This window comes from Odocoileus virginianus, chromosome 14, assembly GCF_023699985.2.
Source record: "Odocoileus virginianus isolate 20LAN1187 ecotype Illinois chromosome 14, Ovbor_1.2, whole genome shotgun sequence".
Lineage (NCBI taxonomy): Eukaryota > Metazoa > Chordata > Mammalia > Artiodactyla > Cervidae > Odocoileus > Odocoileus virginianus.
The window spans coordinates 25,939,832-25,959,847 of NC_069687.1; the positions used below are offsets into that span (position 1 = coordinate 25,939,832).

Sequence of the window (20,016 nt, forward strand, 5' to 3'; positions counted from 1 at the left end):
AATACTTTAGCCATGTAGCTACTTCAATATTTAGTGCTACGGACTGAACTATATCCCAAATTACATATGCCACACCATTAAACCCAGCATGACTGCATTTGGAGATAGGGTAAAATAATTAAGGTTAAATAAGGTAAAGAGTCCACCTTCAATGCAGGAGATCCAGGTTCAATCCCTGGCTAGTAAAGATTCTCTGGAGAAAGGAATGACTACCCACTCCAGTCTTCTTGCTTGAAGAATTCCATGGAGAGAGGAGTCTTGCAGGCTACCCTCCATGTGTTCGCACAGTCAGAAACAATTGAGCAGCTAACACTTTCATTTTTCACTTCAGTGTCAACATAACATTGTAAATCAACTATAATTTAATATAATACATAAATTTAAATGATGTCATAAAGTAAGGTCCTGATATAATAGGACTGGTGTCTTTGTGAGAAGGGCATGGCAAACCACTCCAGTAATCTTTCCTGGAGAATCCCCATGGACAGAGGAGCCTGGTGGGCTACAGTCCATAACATCACAAAGAGTTAGACACAACTGAAACGACTTAGCATAGGCACGCAGTGTCCTGATAAGAGGCACCAGAGAGCTTGTACTCTCTCTTTCACCCTCCCTCACCCTGCCACATTTGCAGGCAGATAGCTGCATGAAGAGTGTGTTAACCAAAACTAAACTCTTCCAGAGAATGATCTTGGACTTTCCAGCCTTCAGAACTGTAAGAAATAAATTTCTGTCATTTAAGCCACCTACTGTTACGGCATCTTGAGTCAAGTAAGATGCTTATTATACTCAAATTTGCATTTGGGAACAATTACATGTTTATGGTTATGAGTGGGGTTAAGTTAAAGAGAAAACTAACTCTGCAAAATTCTGCAGATGGATGGGTGGATGGATAGATAAAATTGTTAAAATTAAATATTCTTCCAACAATTACTAGGAGTGAATAACATATGGTATGTCCATGTTCATCATGTCCTGCCAGGAAATGCCTCTATTCAAACCATTCTTGAGGAAGACATCTTGGGTGGTCTGGAAACATATCGGTGAAAGCAAAAAGCAAGTGAAGGTAAAAATTCTCATAGGATGTTTAACCATCCTCCTCAAGTAATTGCATGATCACTTACATCTCAGAGATGTAAGTAAAAAGTAGGATACTTACATGCAAGTGGACAAAGTAATATGCAAAGTGGACAAAGGAGAATCTTCCAAGCAGAATGAAAATCATGTATTGGTAAGGAGGCATTAAATCTTGAGGAATTAGGACTAGCGCAACAGAAGCTAGGATTGGAAAGGAAGGATGGAGAGCTATGCTAGGGGTTTCATATAAATATGTACATAAGTATGTAACTATGGATATATATGTATATTTCCATGTCATAGATTGTGGAGTTTATGTCAATACAAATGGTAAAACAGATTATTATAAGCATGGAGTTACATGATCAGATGTGTATTTCTACAGATCACTCTAGTTATGGTGTGTGAAGTTGGTTCCAGGATTAGAAATGAATGTGGAGAGAGTATGTATTTGGTCAATGAAGCTGTCCAAGTGTGTATAAAAAGTATTAAATGGAACTAGGGCATACTAAGGAATTTTTAGAAAGAGGACTTAGTGATAAATTGTTAAGAAAATGTGCAAGTCATTTATGGGAGATTCTGAGAAGTATATTTAAACACTTAAGTAAATGGCTGCACATTCACTGAGATTGAAGAGTCTAGGTGAAGAAAAAGTAGGGAGAGTGAGGGGTGATTATTTTGGGGGTGTATTTTTGGACATTTAATGGAAACTGTTACATATGAAGTTAATTATAAATACAAACAACACAAAAGAGTTGTCTGGGCTAGAGATAACTGATTGGGAAGTAATTTCATATACATAGTAATAAAGTCAAAACAGAAAAGAGGACCTAGTTGAACTATTACATGATGGTGAGAGTTTATACGTGAAGAAGCCCATAAGAAAAGGAATGCAGGAAACTAAAATCCATGCATACTGTGACCAAAAAAAAGTGACAACAGACATATTTCAAAAGGAATGTGTGCTGGGCTGTGTGAAACACTGCTGCTAAATCAAAAGTTGTGTCTAAAATTGCTGATCAGATTTATTGGATGGAAATCTCTGGTGTGATCCTTTCAGACATTAACCATAAAATTCAAAATAGTTTGGAAATGAAAGGGGTTGAGGAAAAGAAACTTCTTCACAAAGTTTTTCTAGGAGAACATGCAGGGAATTAGGACAACACAGGTAAGAGGAGATAAAATTCTCTAACTTTTTGAGACATTTTAGACTTACAGAAGAGTTGCACAGGTAATACAGAGGGTCAGCATATATATTTTGAGGTATTTTGTGCTTTTTTTTTTTTAAATGTTCTTTATGAGAGACACAGGAAGAGCATTTTTAAAAGCTATTGAAGTTGTCCAAACTTGCTTGTCTATAACACAATTCCTGTAAGATAATGAGTAATAGATAGTATGAGTCTCCTGAAAATACTATCACATTAAAGACACTACTAGAGAAGATGGCTTTCAATGTATAATTATGAGGGAGGAAGGAAAAAATATGAGTTTCTATGTAGGAATATATGGAAATTTGATGCTATGAATTTAAAGAGTTTGTCTCCTAATGTTTTCTGCTTTTCTGTGTATTGGAAGATGGAATAATCCTGTTACATTGAAGTAAATGGGAAATGAGGCTCTGAACTGAAGGTCTGGAAGGAACAAAAACTAAGATCCCTCTCCGGGGGTTGTGAGGATGGGTAAGCATAGAGACTGTGGGTTTGCCAAACAATTGGAGGTAGTCAGATCCTTAGCCTGGCCACCCACCTGGATCTCTGATTTTTCTCTCTATAGTCCTATAGCTGGCATAGGCTGGAGAAGGCAGTTTAAAGAATATGGCCAGAGGTGTAACTGGGCTTAGACTTTGAGAGAAAAACCAGCAAAACAATTTCTCAAGCACTAAGAAAAGAGAGTTTGGAATCAAAAGCCAAGGGATTTAAAACAGAGAAACAGAAATGAGACAAAAAGCCCTATGGATGAAGGAGTAGAAATGTGATGGATTGGAAATCCCAGTAAAGAAGAGCAGGCATGGTGGGGCCTTGGACTACAAAAGGTGGAATTATGGTAAGTGATCATAAACTTCCTCTCCAGACTAATTTTTAAACTAATTAAGTGTACAAATACCCAATGAGATTTCTCATTATTTTTGTTATGTATATACACCCACAAGGGAAAATAATATATTTACACTGTTGGACATTCTCAGTCAAAAGTATGTTAAATAATTCATGCAAACCTTATTTTACATTGTTTTGCAGTATTTGCTTATGGTCTGCAATACACCTTATAATTTTGTGCACAATTGGCATTCCGCTAGGTGTACACTCTCATGTCTTCAGCAAATTAAATGTTTAAGTCACCAAATTGATGACTGTTTCTTTAGCTATTGAGCAGAATTTGGTAACAGGGACTCCATAGACTGTCAGGGAAAATATTTTAGCAAGGGTGGCTCTGGCTATTTGAACATATAATTAAATCTTATGCACACTAATCTGACATCCTGGCTTCTTAAATTGTCAAAAGTAAACATTACACTTTATTTTGTGTATATTATTGATCTTTTGAATTTTAGTTTTCAATTCTATATCATGGATTAAAACAATAAAATGTTATTCTAATAGAAAAGTTGTCTTCTTTATTTCCTATCAGGCAGCCTATTCTGAGGCTAAAAACAATGTTCAAATCAAATATTATACAATGTAAATTATCATGAAATGTAATATATTAGCATTGATATCTACTAATATTTACAATATCTATCAATGTTTTTTCCATGTTAAACTGAGAACTTCAAACAATGCCCAAGGAAAACTGCTCTAAGAGCATAATGCTAGATTTCTTGAAGTGTTTTGTTCCCCATCAGAGGATGAAACAAAGTGGGACCCAAGAAGATATAAGAAATAAGTAATCTGCTTAAGAACCAAAAATGGCCCTATGTTGGAATATAATGTGCAAGAAAAGTAGATTTGAAATGATACAGTATCTAGATGTGCCCGGGGTGGGGGGGCGGGGGGCGGGGTGGAATAGATGTGCCATAATGGAAGAGAAAGACTGCATAAAAGCAGTTCAGAAACTACTTTTCTATGCTGTTACCCCATTTTCCTTTTTCTTTCAGAAGCAATACCTCTCCCAATTAATTTCCATCCATGCACATATTCACCATGTATTGTTTAGAAGAGAAGCTGCTCCAAATTTTAAGAGGAGATGAGATTATGAAAGGAGAAAAGCGTAATGATGTAGAAGATTGAAGGGAAAAAAAAAAACCCAAGAAATTAGATTAACAGAAATATAAAAGAAACCATATAGCTGTATTTAATATTATATCCAAACAATTTTGTTGCGAAAAACAGAAGTTGGCAAGACAAACTAGTGTGAAATTTCAGCCAGTGTTAGAAAGCGATTCATTTTGTCCTTTCCTCAAGATATATTTAGATAATAGTTCAATTTTGCTGACTTTTCACCAAATCAGCATTCTTAATTATTGTATTTAAGAACCATGTCCAAAATAATTCTCTGAGGGTGGCATTTATTAATACACTTGGAAATGTTCTTCTAGTCCTTGCTATGTGTAAAGACTTGTGTGAGGTACTGAATTCTCCACAAAGAGTAAGATGTGATTTCCACTTTCAAGGTCTTAGTCTATCGAGAAGATTGCCAAAACACACTTGGAATGTGCAAAGTGATAAAATGGCAATGCATTAGTTTCCTGTGCTTCCCATAAATACATCAGAAATTGGTGGCTTACAAATACAGAAATTTATTGTTTCACAGTTAGAGGCCTAATGCCTAAATCAAAATGTTGGCAGGGCTACACTTCCTCTCAAAACTATAGTGGAACATCTATTTTTACTACTTCAAATTCTGATGACTCCAAGTGTTCTGTGGTTTGAGTCTACACTGCTGAAGTTTCTCTGGGTCAGACAGTCTCCTCTTGTGTTTTTCTCCTTTTCTGATTTCCTCAAAATTATCTCTCTCATAAAGATAAATGTGATTGTATTTAGGGCCCTTATGGTTAATCCAAAGTAAGTTCTTGAAAGATTCTTAACATAATCACACCTTCTTCCATCAGTTCAGTTCAGTCACGTCCGACTCTTTATGACCCCATGGACTGCAGAAATCCAGGCTTCCCTGTTCATCACTAACTCCTGGAGCCTGCTCAAACTAATGTTCATCAAGTCCATGATGCCATTTAACCATCTCATATTCTGGCATCCCCTTCTCCTCCTGCCTTCAATCTTTCCCAGCATCAGGGTCTTTTCCAATGAGTCAGTTCTTCACATCGGGTGGCCAAAGTATTGGAGAACTGAATATTCAGGGCTGATTTCCCTTAGGATGGAATGGTTGGATCTCCTTGCTGTACAAAGGACTCTCAAGAGTCTTCTCCAACAACACAGTTGAAAAGCATCAACTCTTCGGCACTCAACATTCTTTATAATCCAACTCTCACATCCATACATGACTAATGGAAAAACCATAGCTTTGACCAGATGGACCTTTGTCGGGAAAGGGATGTCTCTGCTTTTTAATAGGCTATCTAGGTTAGTCATAGCTTTTCTTCCAAGGAGCAAGCATCTTTTAATTTCATGGCTGCAGTCACCATCTGCAGTGATTTTGGAGCCCAAAAAAACAGTCCCTCATTGATTCCATTGTTTCTATTTGCCATGAAGTGATGAGACTAGATGCCATGATCTTAGTTTTCAGAAAGTTGAGCTTTAAGCCAACTTTTTCACTCTCCTCTTTCTTTCATCAAGAGGCTCTTTACTTCTTCTTCACTTTCTGCCTTAAGGGTGGTGTCATCTGCGTATCTGAGGCTATTGATATTTCTCCCAGCAATCTTGATTCCTGCTTGTGCTTCATCCAGCCCAGCATTTCTCATGATGTACTCTGCATAGAAGTTAAATAAGCAGGGTGACAATATACAGCCTTGACTTACTCTTTTCCGAATTTGGAACTAGTCTGTTGCTCCATGTCTCATTCTAACTGTTGCTTCTTTACCTGTATGTAGATTTCTCAGGAGGCAGGTCAGGTGGTCTGGTATTCCCATCTCTTTAAGAATTTTCCATGGTTTGTTGTAATCTACACAGTCAAAGGCTTGGGCATAGTCAATAAGTCAGAAGTAGATGTTTTTCTGGAACTCTCAATTTTTTGATGATCTAACAGATGTTGGCAATTTGATCTCTAGTTCCTCTGCCTTTTCTAAAATCAGCTTGAACATCTGAAAGTTCACAGTTTCATGTACTGTTGAGGCCTGGCTTGGAGAATTCTGAGCATTACCTTGCTAGCATGTGAGAAAAGCGCAATTGTGCAGTAGTTTGAATAATTTTGGCATTGCCTTTCTTTGGCATCGGAATAAAAACTGACCTTTTTCCAGTCCTGTGGCCACTGATGAGTTTTCCAAATTTGTTGGCATATTGAGTCCAGCACTTTCACAGCATCATCTTTTAGGATTTGAAATAGTTCAACTGGAGTTCCATTACCTCCACTAGTTTTGTTCGTATTGATGCTTCCTAAGGCCCAGTTGACTTCACATTCCAGTATGTCTGGTTCTAGGTGAGCGATCACACTCTCAAGATTATTTGGGTCATGAAGATCTTTTTTTGTATAGTTCTTCTATGTATTCTTGCCACCTCTTCTTAGTATCTTCTGCTTCTGTTAGGTCCATACTATTTTTTTCCTTGATTGTGCCCATCTTTGCATGAAATGCTCCCCTGGTATCTCTAATTTTCTTAAAGAGATCTCTAGTCTTTCCCATTCTATCATTTTCTTCTGTTTATTTGCATTGGTCACTTAAGAATACTTTGTCTCTTCTTGCTTTTCTCTTGAACTCTGCATTCAAATGGGTATATCTCTCCTTTTCTCTTTTGCCTTTAGCTTCTCTTCTTTGCTCAGCTATTTGTAAGGCCTCCTCAGACAACCATTTTGCCTTTTTGCATTTCTTATTCTGGATGATGGTCTTGATCACTGCCTCATGTACAATGTCACGAATCTCCACCCATAGTTCTTCAGGCACTCTGTCTATCAGATCTAATCCCTTGAATCTATTTGTCACTTCCACTGTATAATAATAAGTGATTTGATTTAGGTCATACCTGAATGGTCCAGTGGTTTTCCCAACTTTGTTCAACTGAAGTCTGAATTTTTCAATAAGGAGTTCATGATCAGAGTCACAGTCAGCTCTGGATCTTGTTTTTGCTGACTGTATAGAGCTTCTCCATCTTTAGCTGCAAAGAATATAATCAGTCTGATTTTGGTATTGACCATCTGGTGATGTCCATGTGTAGAGCCGTCTCTTGTGTTGTTGGAAGAGGGTATTTGCTATGCCCAGTTTATTCTCTTGGCAAAAATCTGTTAGCCTTTTTCCTGTTTCATTTTGTACTCCAAGGCCAAACTTGCCTGTTACTCCAAGTATCCCTTGACTTCCTACTTTTGCATTCCAGTCTCCTATGATGAAAAGGGCATCCTTTTTGACTGTTAGTTCCAGAAATCTTTTAGGTCTTCATAGAACTGTTCAACTTCAGCTTCTTCAGCATTACTGGTTTGTGCATAGACTTGGATTACTGTGATATTGAATGGTTTGCCTTGGAAATGAACAGAGATCATTCTGTCATTTTTGAGATTGCACCGAAGTACTGCATTTCAGACTCTTGTTGACTATGAGGGCTATTCCATTTCTTCTAAGGGATTCTTGCCCACAGTAGTAGATGTAGTGGTCATCTGAATTAAATTTGCCCATTCATTCTATTCCATTTTAGTTCACTGATACCTAAAATGTCAACAGTCACTCTTACCATCTTCTGTTTGAGTACTTCCAATTTACCATGATTCATGGACCTAACATTCTAGGTTCCTATGCAGTACTGTTCTTTACAGCATGGGACTTTACTTCCTTCACCAGTTACATCCACAACTGGGTTTTGGGTTTTTTTTTTGTTTTTCTTTTTTTCCACTTTTGCTCTGTCTCTTCATTCTTTCTGGAGTTATTCCCCCACTCTTCTCCAGTAGCATATTGGGCACCTCCTACCTGGGGAGTTCATCTTTCAGTGTCATACCTTTTGCCTTTTCATACTCTTCATGGGGTTCTCAAGGCAAGAATACTGAAATGGTATGTCATTGCCTTCTCCATTGCCTTCTTGTTTTTTCCATACTAGGTAATAATTCAGACATTCTGATTATTAGGGCATGGATCTATCTTTGGGGTGTCATGATTCAATTCATTATGGTCAATAAAATACCAAAATCTTTAAGAATAGAGAAAGAAGTCAGGGAACCCTGTGCTTTTAAGGGAAGTATTTTGAACCTGACAGAGAGAGTTTTATTTTTAAAGACAAAAAACAATCCATGCTGAGCAATTACTTCTGTGTTTATCATGATCCTATACATGAATACATATTATGTCACTTAAACATCACGAAACCTTAATCAGCAAATGATTATCCTGAGTGATTTGCAGTGGAGTTCAAGAATTTAAGGGACATTATATATGACTGTTCTAATTTCTCCAGTCATAATGCTCCTAAATTCTAAAGCCAGGACTCCTACCCACATTTTTCTGAGCCAAACTCATGAGCTTTTAAGAATAAAGAATACAATAATAATAATATTAGTATTAGTGTTAACTAGAAGAATATATTAATATTTTCTTTTATCTTTAGAGTATGATGTGCTTACTCTGAATTTGTTTTCTTTTTATTATCTCAGAGTAAGGACAGCACTCTGGATTATTTTACCAGCTACCCAGTCATTGTTAGAACTGCTACTACCCTGAACTGGTGAGCCAGTAAAAGCAGCCTTTAAAAGCAAGAATCTTTCAGCCATGTGCCCATGGGGCTTGCTGCCAAAGCAATCCTGATGCATCTCATACAGGCAAAGAAAATGGAACCCCTGAGCCAGAGGTAACACCAGCAGAACTGATGAAATGAGAAGCTGTGCTTACAGACTTCAGTAGCATCATCATCTCCTCCAATTTATTGATATATTCTTACTGAGGATAAGGAAAGACTTTTTGAGTTAGGCTTACCATTGATCAGTTCCAGAATGCTTGGAGGTGAGGGAAGCTTGGCTTATACATGAAGCGCAAAGAATCTACATTTTATTAGGCTGAGCAGCACATAGGCTGTTTTGCCTTAAAGCATAAATGAAGATCAAAGTGGAAAAGAGATTTAGTGGCACAATTTGATAGATCACTGTTTTTAAAAAAAGAAATCATATAATAGAAGACAAGAAACTTTGAAAACTCTAAGGGAACTGGGCTGTTTATCTCCAGTTATAACACCATTTGATGAAATTATTTTGAAGTTTTAGTAAGCTTCAGGCTTTGAGAGATCAAGCCATAGATGTGATAGATTGACCCTTCCTAATTTGTAGTTTTGTTTTCTTGTTCTTCACTTTTTGATGGCATGAGTACTTCTAAGCCACCAGTTGATGACAAGACAAAGAGCAAATGATTGTATTAGTGTGGATCTTGATCTATATTTTGTACTCATTAAAAAGAGAGAAAGAGTTTAATTTATGGATCAAGAGTTATCAAAGATGCTCATTCTTTTCATGGCTTTGTTTAATCTCATTATGTAATCTTAGTGTCTGGAAAATGTGTCTGTTAGTCACTTAATTGTGTCTGACTCTTGGCAACCCCATGGACTTGTAGTCTGCCAGCCTCCTCGTTTCTTGGAATTCTCCAGACAAGAATACTGAGGTGGGTTGTCATTTCTAGTTTCTTAATAAACAAATATGTGGTGACTCTAGATACATTGCATTTATAAGACCTTCAACGTTAAACCTACAGACTCAGGATCTTCTGTATATTCCTGGCCTCTTCTCTCCTCCAAATTTCAGCCTAAGCAGAGGCACAGCCTGTGAAAGGGAATTTATTTTCTTTTGGTCACCCCTGCTCACAGCTGATCCTCATTAGGGAAAACAAACCTCACTTTAAATAGAACTATTGAGGGATAAGGTAGAGGTCAATGTAAATTAGTTCACAAAGTGAGACTTCAATAGTTACCTAGTTGAGAGGCAGGAAGCCATATAAATAGACACATCAATTTGAAAGAAAAGGCCTAAGGCCTGTTTTGTTCAAAGCTAAACCTTTAAGTGAGTCTCTCTCCTGTCTCTCAGCTTTCTTTTCTCTCATTCACAGATGTTTACCTGCCTATGAATAAGCACTGAGCATCCTTTTTGAAGTTTGTTTCCATGCAACATCTGTGAGAATTTTGGCTTTAGGTCTTACTTCAAAGCTTCTGTACCTAATGATAGCCCCCGACAGATGATTCAACAGTAAAGCACACCCTCCCAGGAAGGCATTTCCATCTGACACAATTTTTGATGTTTAATAGCAGCATAAACTTTCAAAAGGCAAACAAGTTATGCTGGTTGCATGTTAGGAGAGAAATCAACTTTTCTGTGCCAAAGAAATGAAACCAAAGTTGTAAAATGAGTTTCTAATACTATCTTTTGGCAAATCTCAACTTGAATTTTTCTTAGCTCTGAAAAATAACAGAGGCTCTATTTAGTAAATGTCTTGATATTGGAAAGAAAAGCAAAGCCAATGCCTTGAACAAGCTCCAAAATTATTGTGTTCTCATTGCACAGAGACTTGTCCTAATAATCTTATATAATCTACCATATTTAAACTTTACAATAGGGCAGGAGTTCAGTACTAGATTTACCTAATTTTACAGATGACGAAGCTGATATTTTAAAAAATCATGTGAATTTCCCAAGATGACATACCTAATAGTGGGTGAAATTTAAACTCACTAGATTTACCCAAGTACATGGAATCATTACTTGAAGACTATTCCTGGAATAATGAATACTTAAACTTATCTATGTATAGCCACTTTAATATTTTTAAGAAATATAGAAGGCAATAAGTTCAGTTCAGTCACTCAGTCATGTCCAACTCTTTGTGACCCCATGAACCGCAGTACGCCTGGTCTCTCTGTCCATCACCAACTCCTGGAGTTCACTCAAACCCATGTCCATTGTGTCTGTGAGGACATCCAACCATCTCATCCTGTCCTCCCCTTCTCCTCCTGCCCTCAATCTTTCCCAGCATCAGGGTGTTTTCCAATGAGTCAGCTCTTCGCATCAGGTGGCCAAAGTATTGGAGTTTCAGCTTCAGCATCAGTCCTTCCACTGAACACTCAGGACTGATCTCCTTTAGGATGGACTGGTTGGATCTCCTTGCAGCCCAAGGGACTCTCAAGAGTCTTCTCCAACACCACAGTTTAGCTTTGAGCAAAACTGGCTACTCGTCCTTTCTTTCAAATTCATGTTTCAGTACAACTTCTTGCCTCTCTACTAAGTTCCTACTACTCTTCTTTTATTAGGATACATTTTGATATTGCCTGGCCATTTGCATATTCATGAAAGAGAAGGGAAAAGAGAAAAAGTTCTACAAATATAATTTGAAAAAATGAACAGCAGCGTACCAAAGTTGATTTTCAACTACTGAATATATTTTACATATAGAAGCCAATGGCCAGTGTTTCAGCACTTGAAAGTTCATTCTTTTTTTCAGATACTTCTATAAATTCTAGAATAGTTTGTGTAGTTATGCAAGTCACAAACTCTATTAGGAAGAAGGAAGTCAAATGGAGGTTTGCATATATACATTTACTGTCCTCTTCATACATGGATGGCATAGTTTGTCAGAAAGTGTTTTCTGTACCGAGGCCTAGAGTCATTTCTCTCTGGTGACGGCACAGGGAAAAGAGCAAAGGGGCAACCAACCAGGGAGATCCATGCCACCTCTCCACTGACAATGAGGTCCTGTTCACAGACTCCGCAGAGAAAGATAAATTGATTGCTTGGAAAAAATGGGCAGTGAAAGTCAAATAAATTGTTGAAAATGTGCTAGGGTTTGTCCTCCAAGAATGGAAAAGACTTGTCTACAGATGTTTTTGCCTGTAAATTTCAAAAGTACTTGTACTTAAAATTGCAAACACTTTAAAGGGCTTTATTTATAGATGTTTCTTTCAAAAATTCTGGATTAGAATAACCTGGTGTGATGTTGGGAAAAAGAGTAGCTATCAGATTGTGGGCAACTATAGAATTGAAAATTTAAATCTGATATACAAATTCAAGGACATGAAGATATTTCAAAGACATTAAGATAGTGATGGAAAGTGTAATTTCCACAGGAAAAAAAAAAGTTAATATAGATGACAGAATATAAGGGACCGATTTATTTTATTTGCACATTGAGAAAAAATATGAGTAATCAATAAGAAAATAAAAATTTTGTGTAAGCTACAGGATGTTTTCTCTATCAAAATATCATCTTCATCAAACTGCATTCCATTAAGGAAGCTTCTGCTAATGTGTTATGTGTTTACTGGATATAGGATGAAACTCAGGAAAAAAATATATCCATTATCTAAATTAATCATTTATTTTCTACCCAAATATATTTGAAGTAAAATTTTGGAGATTACAGTGAATGCCAAATTTGCTCTGCTACTCTATCTAGCAAGTAATATCTGTGCAAAAAGTTGCTCTATGGAAGATTAGATGTTTTGATCTCATACTATTTTAGCAGTTCTTCAGGAAACACTTTTCTCATATCCCATGAATGCTTAAATATCATAGATATACATAACAAATCAATTCAACTATGAAGATTTATATGCTAAATCTGAATATTTATTTTTATGTAATATATTTTGATGGTATTCCCTGTAATTTTTTAATTTACAATTTTTCCAGCACATAATTTGCTTGATTTTGTGGGTTTATTTTTAGGTTTGAAAAATGTAATGTTTAAGTAATAAAATGTTCCAAATTTGAACTGTAACACTTTAAATTTTATACTTGCTAATACATACCAAGCATTGTTTTTAGCCATAATACTACAAAGTCATAAGATAAAACTTCACTTTTCAGATGGCTTAAGTCCTAATCAGGGAGAAAGTATAGATATTAAATCTATTACATTATCATAAGGCCAATATAAAATTATATTAAATACTATTAGAAACTATTAATCATAGTTATTTAATTAAATGATATAATGAATGATGCATACTATATTATATATAATTCATAATATATGACAACTTATAAATATATGATTATGCCTGTTTATCTATAATCTCCATGAATATATAATAAATTGAATGAATTTTTAAAATGAAAATTAACTTTAATATTATAAAAATGATTGAAAATTATTAGCAACTGATAACAGGACTATGACTGCAGCAATTTCTTTAAATCTCCTAAAATCTTTTTATGAAAAGACAGATCAAAAGAGATGAAATAATTAACAGATGACGCATTCACTGAACCTATATGGCCAGAAACCCTCTAAGATCCTCTGAGGGGGAATGTGTGGCCAAACCATTCCAGGGCATCAATCCGTGTTGGGTCAGCTGCAGCCCAGTGGTAGCAGAGAAGAGAAAGCTGAACACCGAAGGACCATACAGCTCATGGAACCCAGGAGTAACAGACAAAAACTTCATTTCAGAAGTATCTAGAACAGTCTGCAATACTATAAAAAGAACTGGTAGGCTCCAGGTTTCAGATATATTAAAATAAATAAATAAATAAAGAGCCAAGGAAGCACCCTGGGGCAAAAAGATCAAACCTTAACAGCCTAAACCCTTAGGCATCACTTGAATGTACCACAAATAGGCTTTTTCAGAAAGACAAAGACCTACCCTGAAGGAAAGCTGTTGGGGACATAATCCATGCTGAGAAGACAGGAGCACTAGAAATTCCAAAGAAAGATTGCTTAGATGACAGGGGTAAATGGATCCAAAGTAAACAGACTTCAGAAGGCAATATTCCAAAATATCATGGTATTATAAGTGAATTGTTACTTTAGAAAGCATGCAGGATAACAGTGTTACAGTCACACTAATGCAGAGATGGCATCACTGACTTGATGGACATGAGTTTGAATAAGCTCTGGGAGTTGGTGATGGACAGGGAAGCCTGGGGTGCTGCAGTCCACGGGGTTGCAAAGAGTTAGGCATTACTGAGTGACTGTGACTGAACTGAACTGAACATAGAGATGTGGAGCCATGGGCACACAAAGAGGACATGTTTTGAATACTAGACAGTAACAACAGGAAAGGACTTCCTTGAGCACGAAGCTCATCATGACTCCTACAAATGAAGTTCCTACTACAAAACTTACTGTATCATTCAGGGTTCTCCAGAGAACAGAACAAATAGGAGATGGACCTCTCCCTCTAAAGAGATTTATTACAAGAAAGAGCTCATATGAATGTTGTGAAGTTTCAGGGTCTGTAGTCAGCAAGATGGAGACCAGGAACAGCTGATGCTGTCTTCCAGTCTGAGTTCAGAGGCCTGGAGCACCAGGAGAGCTAGTAGTGTAAATTCTGGTAGAAATCCTACAGGACTGAGAGCTAAGAACTCAGTTTCATGTTCCACTTTGAAGGAAGGAAAAGAACAATGCTCCAGCTAACAGGCAGTTAGACTGGAAGTATTCCCTTTAACTCAGCACTTTTTTGTTCTTTTCAGGTCTTCCATTGATTGGATTTGATCTATTTACTTTCAGTTCAGTTCATTCACCCAGTCTTGTCCCAACCCTTTGTGACCCAATGGACTGCAGCACACCAGGATTCCCTGTCCAATATCGTGGAGCTTGCTCAAACTCATGTCCATTGAGTTGGTGAGGCCATCCAACCATCTCATCCTCTGTCGTCCCCTTCTCCTCCTGCCCTCAATCTTTCCCAGCATCAGGGTCTTTTCCAGTGAGTCAGCTCTTTCATCAGATGGCCAAAGTATTGAAGTTTCAGCTTCAACATCAGTCTTTCCAATGAACACCCAGGACTGTTCTCCTTCAGGATGGACTGGTTGGATCTCCTAGCAGTCCAAGGGACTCTCAAGAGTCTTCTCTAACACCACAGTTCAAAAGCATCAATCCTTCGGTGTTCAGCTTTCTTTATAGTCCAACTCTCACATCCATACATAAGTACTGGAAAAACCATAGCTTTGACTAGACAGACCTTTGTTGGCAAAGTAACGTCTCTGCATTTTAATACGCTGTCTAGGTCAGTCATAGCTTTTCTTCTAAAGTGTAAGTATCTTTTAACTTCATGACTGCAGTCACCATCTGCAGTGATATTGGAGCCCCCCCAAATGAAGTCTCTCACTGTTTCCATCATTTCCCCATCTATTGGCCATGAAGTGATGGGGCCAGATGTCATGAGCTTTAGTTTTCTGAATGTTGAGATTTAAGCCAACTTTTTCACTTTCCTCAAGAGGCTCTTTAGTTCTTCTTCACTTTCTGCCATAAGAAAGGTGGTGTGGTGTCATCTGCGTATCTGAGGTTATTGATATTTCTCCCGGCAATCTTGATTCCAGCTTGTGCTTCATCCAGCCTCCCATTTTGCATAATGTACTCTGCATATAAGTTAAATAAGCAGGGTGACAATATACAGCCTTGACTACTCCTTTCTCAATTTAGAACCTACCTTAGTGAGGGCAATCTTCTTTACTAAATCTTCTGATTCAGATGCTAATCTCCTCTAGAAACAGCCTTGGGCTTCCTAGGTGGCTCAGTGGTAAAGAAGCTGCCTTCCTATGCAAGACAGGCAGGTCCGGAAGATTCCCTGGAGTTAGAAATGGTAACCCACTCCAGTCTTCTTGCCTGAAAAATTCCATGGACAGAGGAGCCTGAGGGACTCCAGTCCATGAGGTCACAAAGAGTTGCACATGACAGTGTACACACACAGAAACAGCCTCACACACCCAGGGCAATTTTTAACTAAATGTTTGGTCACCTTGTGGCATAAAATTAACCATTACACCTCCCATGAAACTCATTTCTTTGAAATGTAAGTAGCAGAACAGGAATACTTTTGAAACCCTGGCAGAAAATTATAAAAATAATCAGTTACAGTAACAAGACCACAGATAATCTCAGGATGGAAGATATTCAAAGTAGTTAACTTGCTGCCAAGTAGACAGTAAATCTCAAGAAATTATGTAATTTTGGAGCTTAGTTTTAGTCTTTTTTTTTTTAACAAGTTGGACATTTGGCATTAGCAGTAGCTAGATTAGCCTTAGTAAGAATTCATGCTGTGTCCTCAATCTCTGCCATCATGACCACTTCATCCTCTAAATAAGAGTCTTACAAAACCCTTATTGGTGCTAACTATTTGAATGGAATAGCATCCTATCCTCAAAGCAATGGATTCATGTACTACTCTCTGCAATGTTTAGATAATATGAGATGCCATTGGACTACATCATAGCAGAGGAAGAGGGATTTACAGCTCAAGGGCAAATTTTGCAAATGTTTATCACACATTGGAAGTGAACAATAACTCTCCCTGATTCTCGTATTGAAATAGAAAAAAATGCACATGCCCAAACAGCATCCACACACCTGTCACAGAGGTCAGACACCCTATGTCAACAGTGTGAGAAACTGAGTAATCCCTATCTCCCAATAGAGTAAATGATCCTCATTTTCTTTGGGGAAAAACAGCGAATCACTGTTGTGTAAACATGCTATGGTGCTGCCATTGTTCCACTTGGAACTAATGTTAAACGAGTTTTGATTTTTGAACAATGGTCTCTGGTCTGAGACATATACAAGGAATCATGACATTTTTATTAGGTTGGTTATCATCAGATGCCAAGTCACCAAACCTTGGTTTCTTCTGCTAGTTCAAACTGACTGGTGCAGTTGTCAGCCATCAATCTATTTTTGCCCCTCTGGAGGTCATACTCTATTAACCATCTTGTAGTTTCTTGTGTATTTGGTTCCTAGGGCTTCTACTGTAACTTTGCTAGTTGTCACAATATCTGTGGTTAAGTACCACCTGGTTACTGACAATTAACACTGCCACCTAGTCTCCACTGTTCAAAGTCCATTCATGGACATCATTTTCCGCTATATAAACTCTTTAAAAAGCATTTCCTATCTCCAATGCTAAACTGAAAAGTGGAGCCACTACAGAACTTCTTAATGCTTCTTTCTCACCAGGCATTCATGTGGCCATGAAAAATTGTGTGTCCATTGCCAACAAAGGTTCATCTAGTCAAAACTATGGTTTTTCCAGTAGTCATGTATGGATGTGAGAGTTGGACTATAAAGAAAGCTGAGTGCCAAAGAATTGATGCTTTTGAACTGTGGTGTTGGAGAAGACTCTTGAGAGTCCCTTGGACAGTAAGAGGTCCAACCAGTCCATCCTAAAGAAAATCACTCCTGAATAGTCATTGGAAGGACTGATGGTGAAGCTGAAACTCCAATACTTTGGTCACCTGATGGGAAGAACTCACTCATTGGAAAAGACCCTAATGCTGGGAAAGATTGAAGGTGGGAGGAGAAGGGAACGACAGAGGGTGAGATGGCTAGATGGCATCACCAACTCAATGGACATGAGTTTGAGTAAACTCCGGGAGTTGGTGATGGACAGGGAGGCCTGGCATGCTGCAGTCCATGGGATCACAAAGAGTCAGACACGACTGAACTGACTGACTGAACTGGGCCTTTCCAAGGAACATAACAATCATGCTCATTTTCTGACTGTACATATTACATCCATTTGAGCATGTCTACTTCTCTAAAACTTTTTAATCTCTTTATCCATCATCTGACATGGCAGTTCACACATTTCAATTTTGCTCAGCTTGGCCACTGTGTGCACCATGCCGCTGGGAGCCACTTTATTAATTTGTAAAATATTCTGAACTTCTTTCCAGAAGGCTAAATCCTTTATCTCCCACGAATATTCTCAAGTAAATAAACTCTTTCCTTTCAATTCTATGTTCCAGTTCCTTTAATGAAGAATCTTCTAACCCAATGTCATGCATACTTTCTGGATATCTACTGATACATATCAGGTAGATTTGCAGCATCTTAAAACTTCAGTACTTTCATTACTTAAAAAGCCCAGTGCATCCTCTGTTGGTTGGTATTGTGTCTTAAAACCTGGGTATAAGCCACGTGCCAGGAAGAAGACAGAGGACAGATCTTGAGTGCCTTTTAGGATTATTTGAGATGACTGTGCTTAATAGAGATGAATGGAATATTTCTGCAGGCTTGGATGGTTCAGAAGAGTCAGAGGAATCAAAGTCTTCAGGAGAAATCATCCATATGTCCAGATCCTGTGTGTTAGGGATCCAGATTTTCCCAATGGGGCACTGCTCTTGGCACAACTGATCTGCTGAGTGTAACCTCCTTTGAAGTTAGTCATGCAGACTTATAAATCTCAGGCCTCATGCAAGGCTTTCTCTGCATTCCTGCTGCAAGACATGAGGGGCTTATTTACTTCTACCAAGGAGTCCCTTTGGCTTTCACATCTCATTTTTAACTTTCTTATTTTTGTCATCATCTATTATCATTCTGTAGAGAAATTATAGCCCATGAGAGTGTACCAGAGAGGGGGGCTGGAATTATAGAAATTGGGGAAGGGCCTAATGGTTTCCTTGCTTCTGGATGAATTCACGTCTACATTCATAATAGTGTACTCCGACTGGTGAATCCCATCATTTTAATCCCTTTCCCAAATCTCTTTAGGATAAGCCACAGACATGATATATTAAGACTGTACTATCTGTCCTCTACCTAAATATTAAACTCATTTAATATGTGCTCTAGATGGTCAAGAATCCACCTGTAATTCAGAAGACCTGGGTTTGATCCCTTGGTTGGGAAGATCCCCTGGAGGAGGGCATGGAAACCCACTCCAGTATTCTTGCCTGGAGAATCCCCATGGACAGAGGAACTTGGTGGGCTACAGTCCATGGGGTCGCAAAGAGTTGGACATGACTGAGCAACTAAGCACAGTAAGCCAATTTACTTTACCTCCTGAGTAGTATAGATGAAAATCCCAGATAGAATATTTTATCAGGAAAAAAAAATGACAAAAAAAGCAAAAAAAATAAGATAGAACCTTTCCCAAATATCCACACACAAATTTAACAATAAACCTTTAATACTGAAAAAATCTAGTCAGTGTATATATCCCCATGATATATTAGGATTCATTTAAAAACTGTTATATTGAAATCAGAATCCCAACAAGACTCAGAATACTGATAGGTTGGGTGATCATTCTCTTGTCTTTAAATCTATATGTTTCCCCTCTCTTTTTTTCCCCATGAAGTTTATTCTTTCCTCTGTGTGGTTATTTGCCTTCCGTATTTTTCTGTGTATATTTCTACAGGCTTTATTTTTAACATATTTCTTTGACTTTCATGGGTTTTTAAAACACACAGATTTAACAAGATTTTTGATTCAGATTTGATTGGTGAGATTTCTTCACAGCTGATGTGTTGTTCTTTCATTACTTCACATCAGGCATTACATATCTGGCTGTTTCAAGTTTTATGTTCTTAAAATTAATCACTAGGTTCATTTACTTAAAATCTCTTTAGAAATGCTATAATTCGTAAATACTAATACTTCTGGATATAGAGTTTTCTCTATGGCTTTGAATGCCCACAGCATACTTTAAAATAATTATTATAATGCCATATGAGTAAAGAAATAAAGCAATTAACAGGGATTAATGTACAGGAACACTTATTATAGAATGTTTGGAGATAAAAAAAATTAGAAATACATTTAATATTAAGTAATAAAGACAGATAAATTAATGTGATACTTGCATCACATGGAATGTTTTGTAACATGATTTCAAAAAATTTTTAACATGGAAATGTTCTTAATGTATGCTACATTAAAAAGTGGTAATGACATACTTTTCCCTAAAAAAATACAAAAGCTTATCAGATGCAATTTTAAAAGCAAAGAACTAATATGTAATTTTAATTCCCTGTTTTTTCTGATATTCTGTAGATACACTAAATTTTAATTTTGGATAATGGATAATAAGCACCCAGTAATGTTGTTGTTCAGTCGCCCAGTTGTGTCTGACTCTTTGAGACCCCATGGATGGCAGCACGTCAGGCCTCTCTGTCCCTCACCATCTCCCAGAGTCTGACCAAGTTCATGTTCACTGCATCAGTGATGCC

General features: G+C 37.4%; 1 long non-coding RNA gene and 1 pseudogene across 1 annotated transcript in view; both read right to left on the minus strand.

Annotated features, from left to right (window-relative positions):
• The window catches only part of LOC139038177 (uncharacterized), a 48,388-nt gene extending 32,745 nt beyond the window's left edge, over positions 1–15,643 (minus strand). The window contains exon 1 of the long non-coding RNA XR_011491103.1: positions 15,501–15,643. This is a non-coding gene — a long non-coding RNA (uncharacterized lncRNA). The remainder of the gene's footprint in view (positions 1–15,500) is intronic.
• Positions 7,154–8,871, minus strand: LOC139038166 (craniofacial development protein 2-like; annotated as a pseudogene).
• Positions 15,644–20,016: the final 4,373 nt, after the last annotated feature.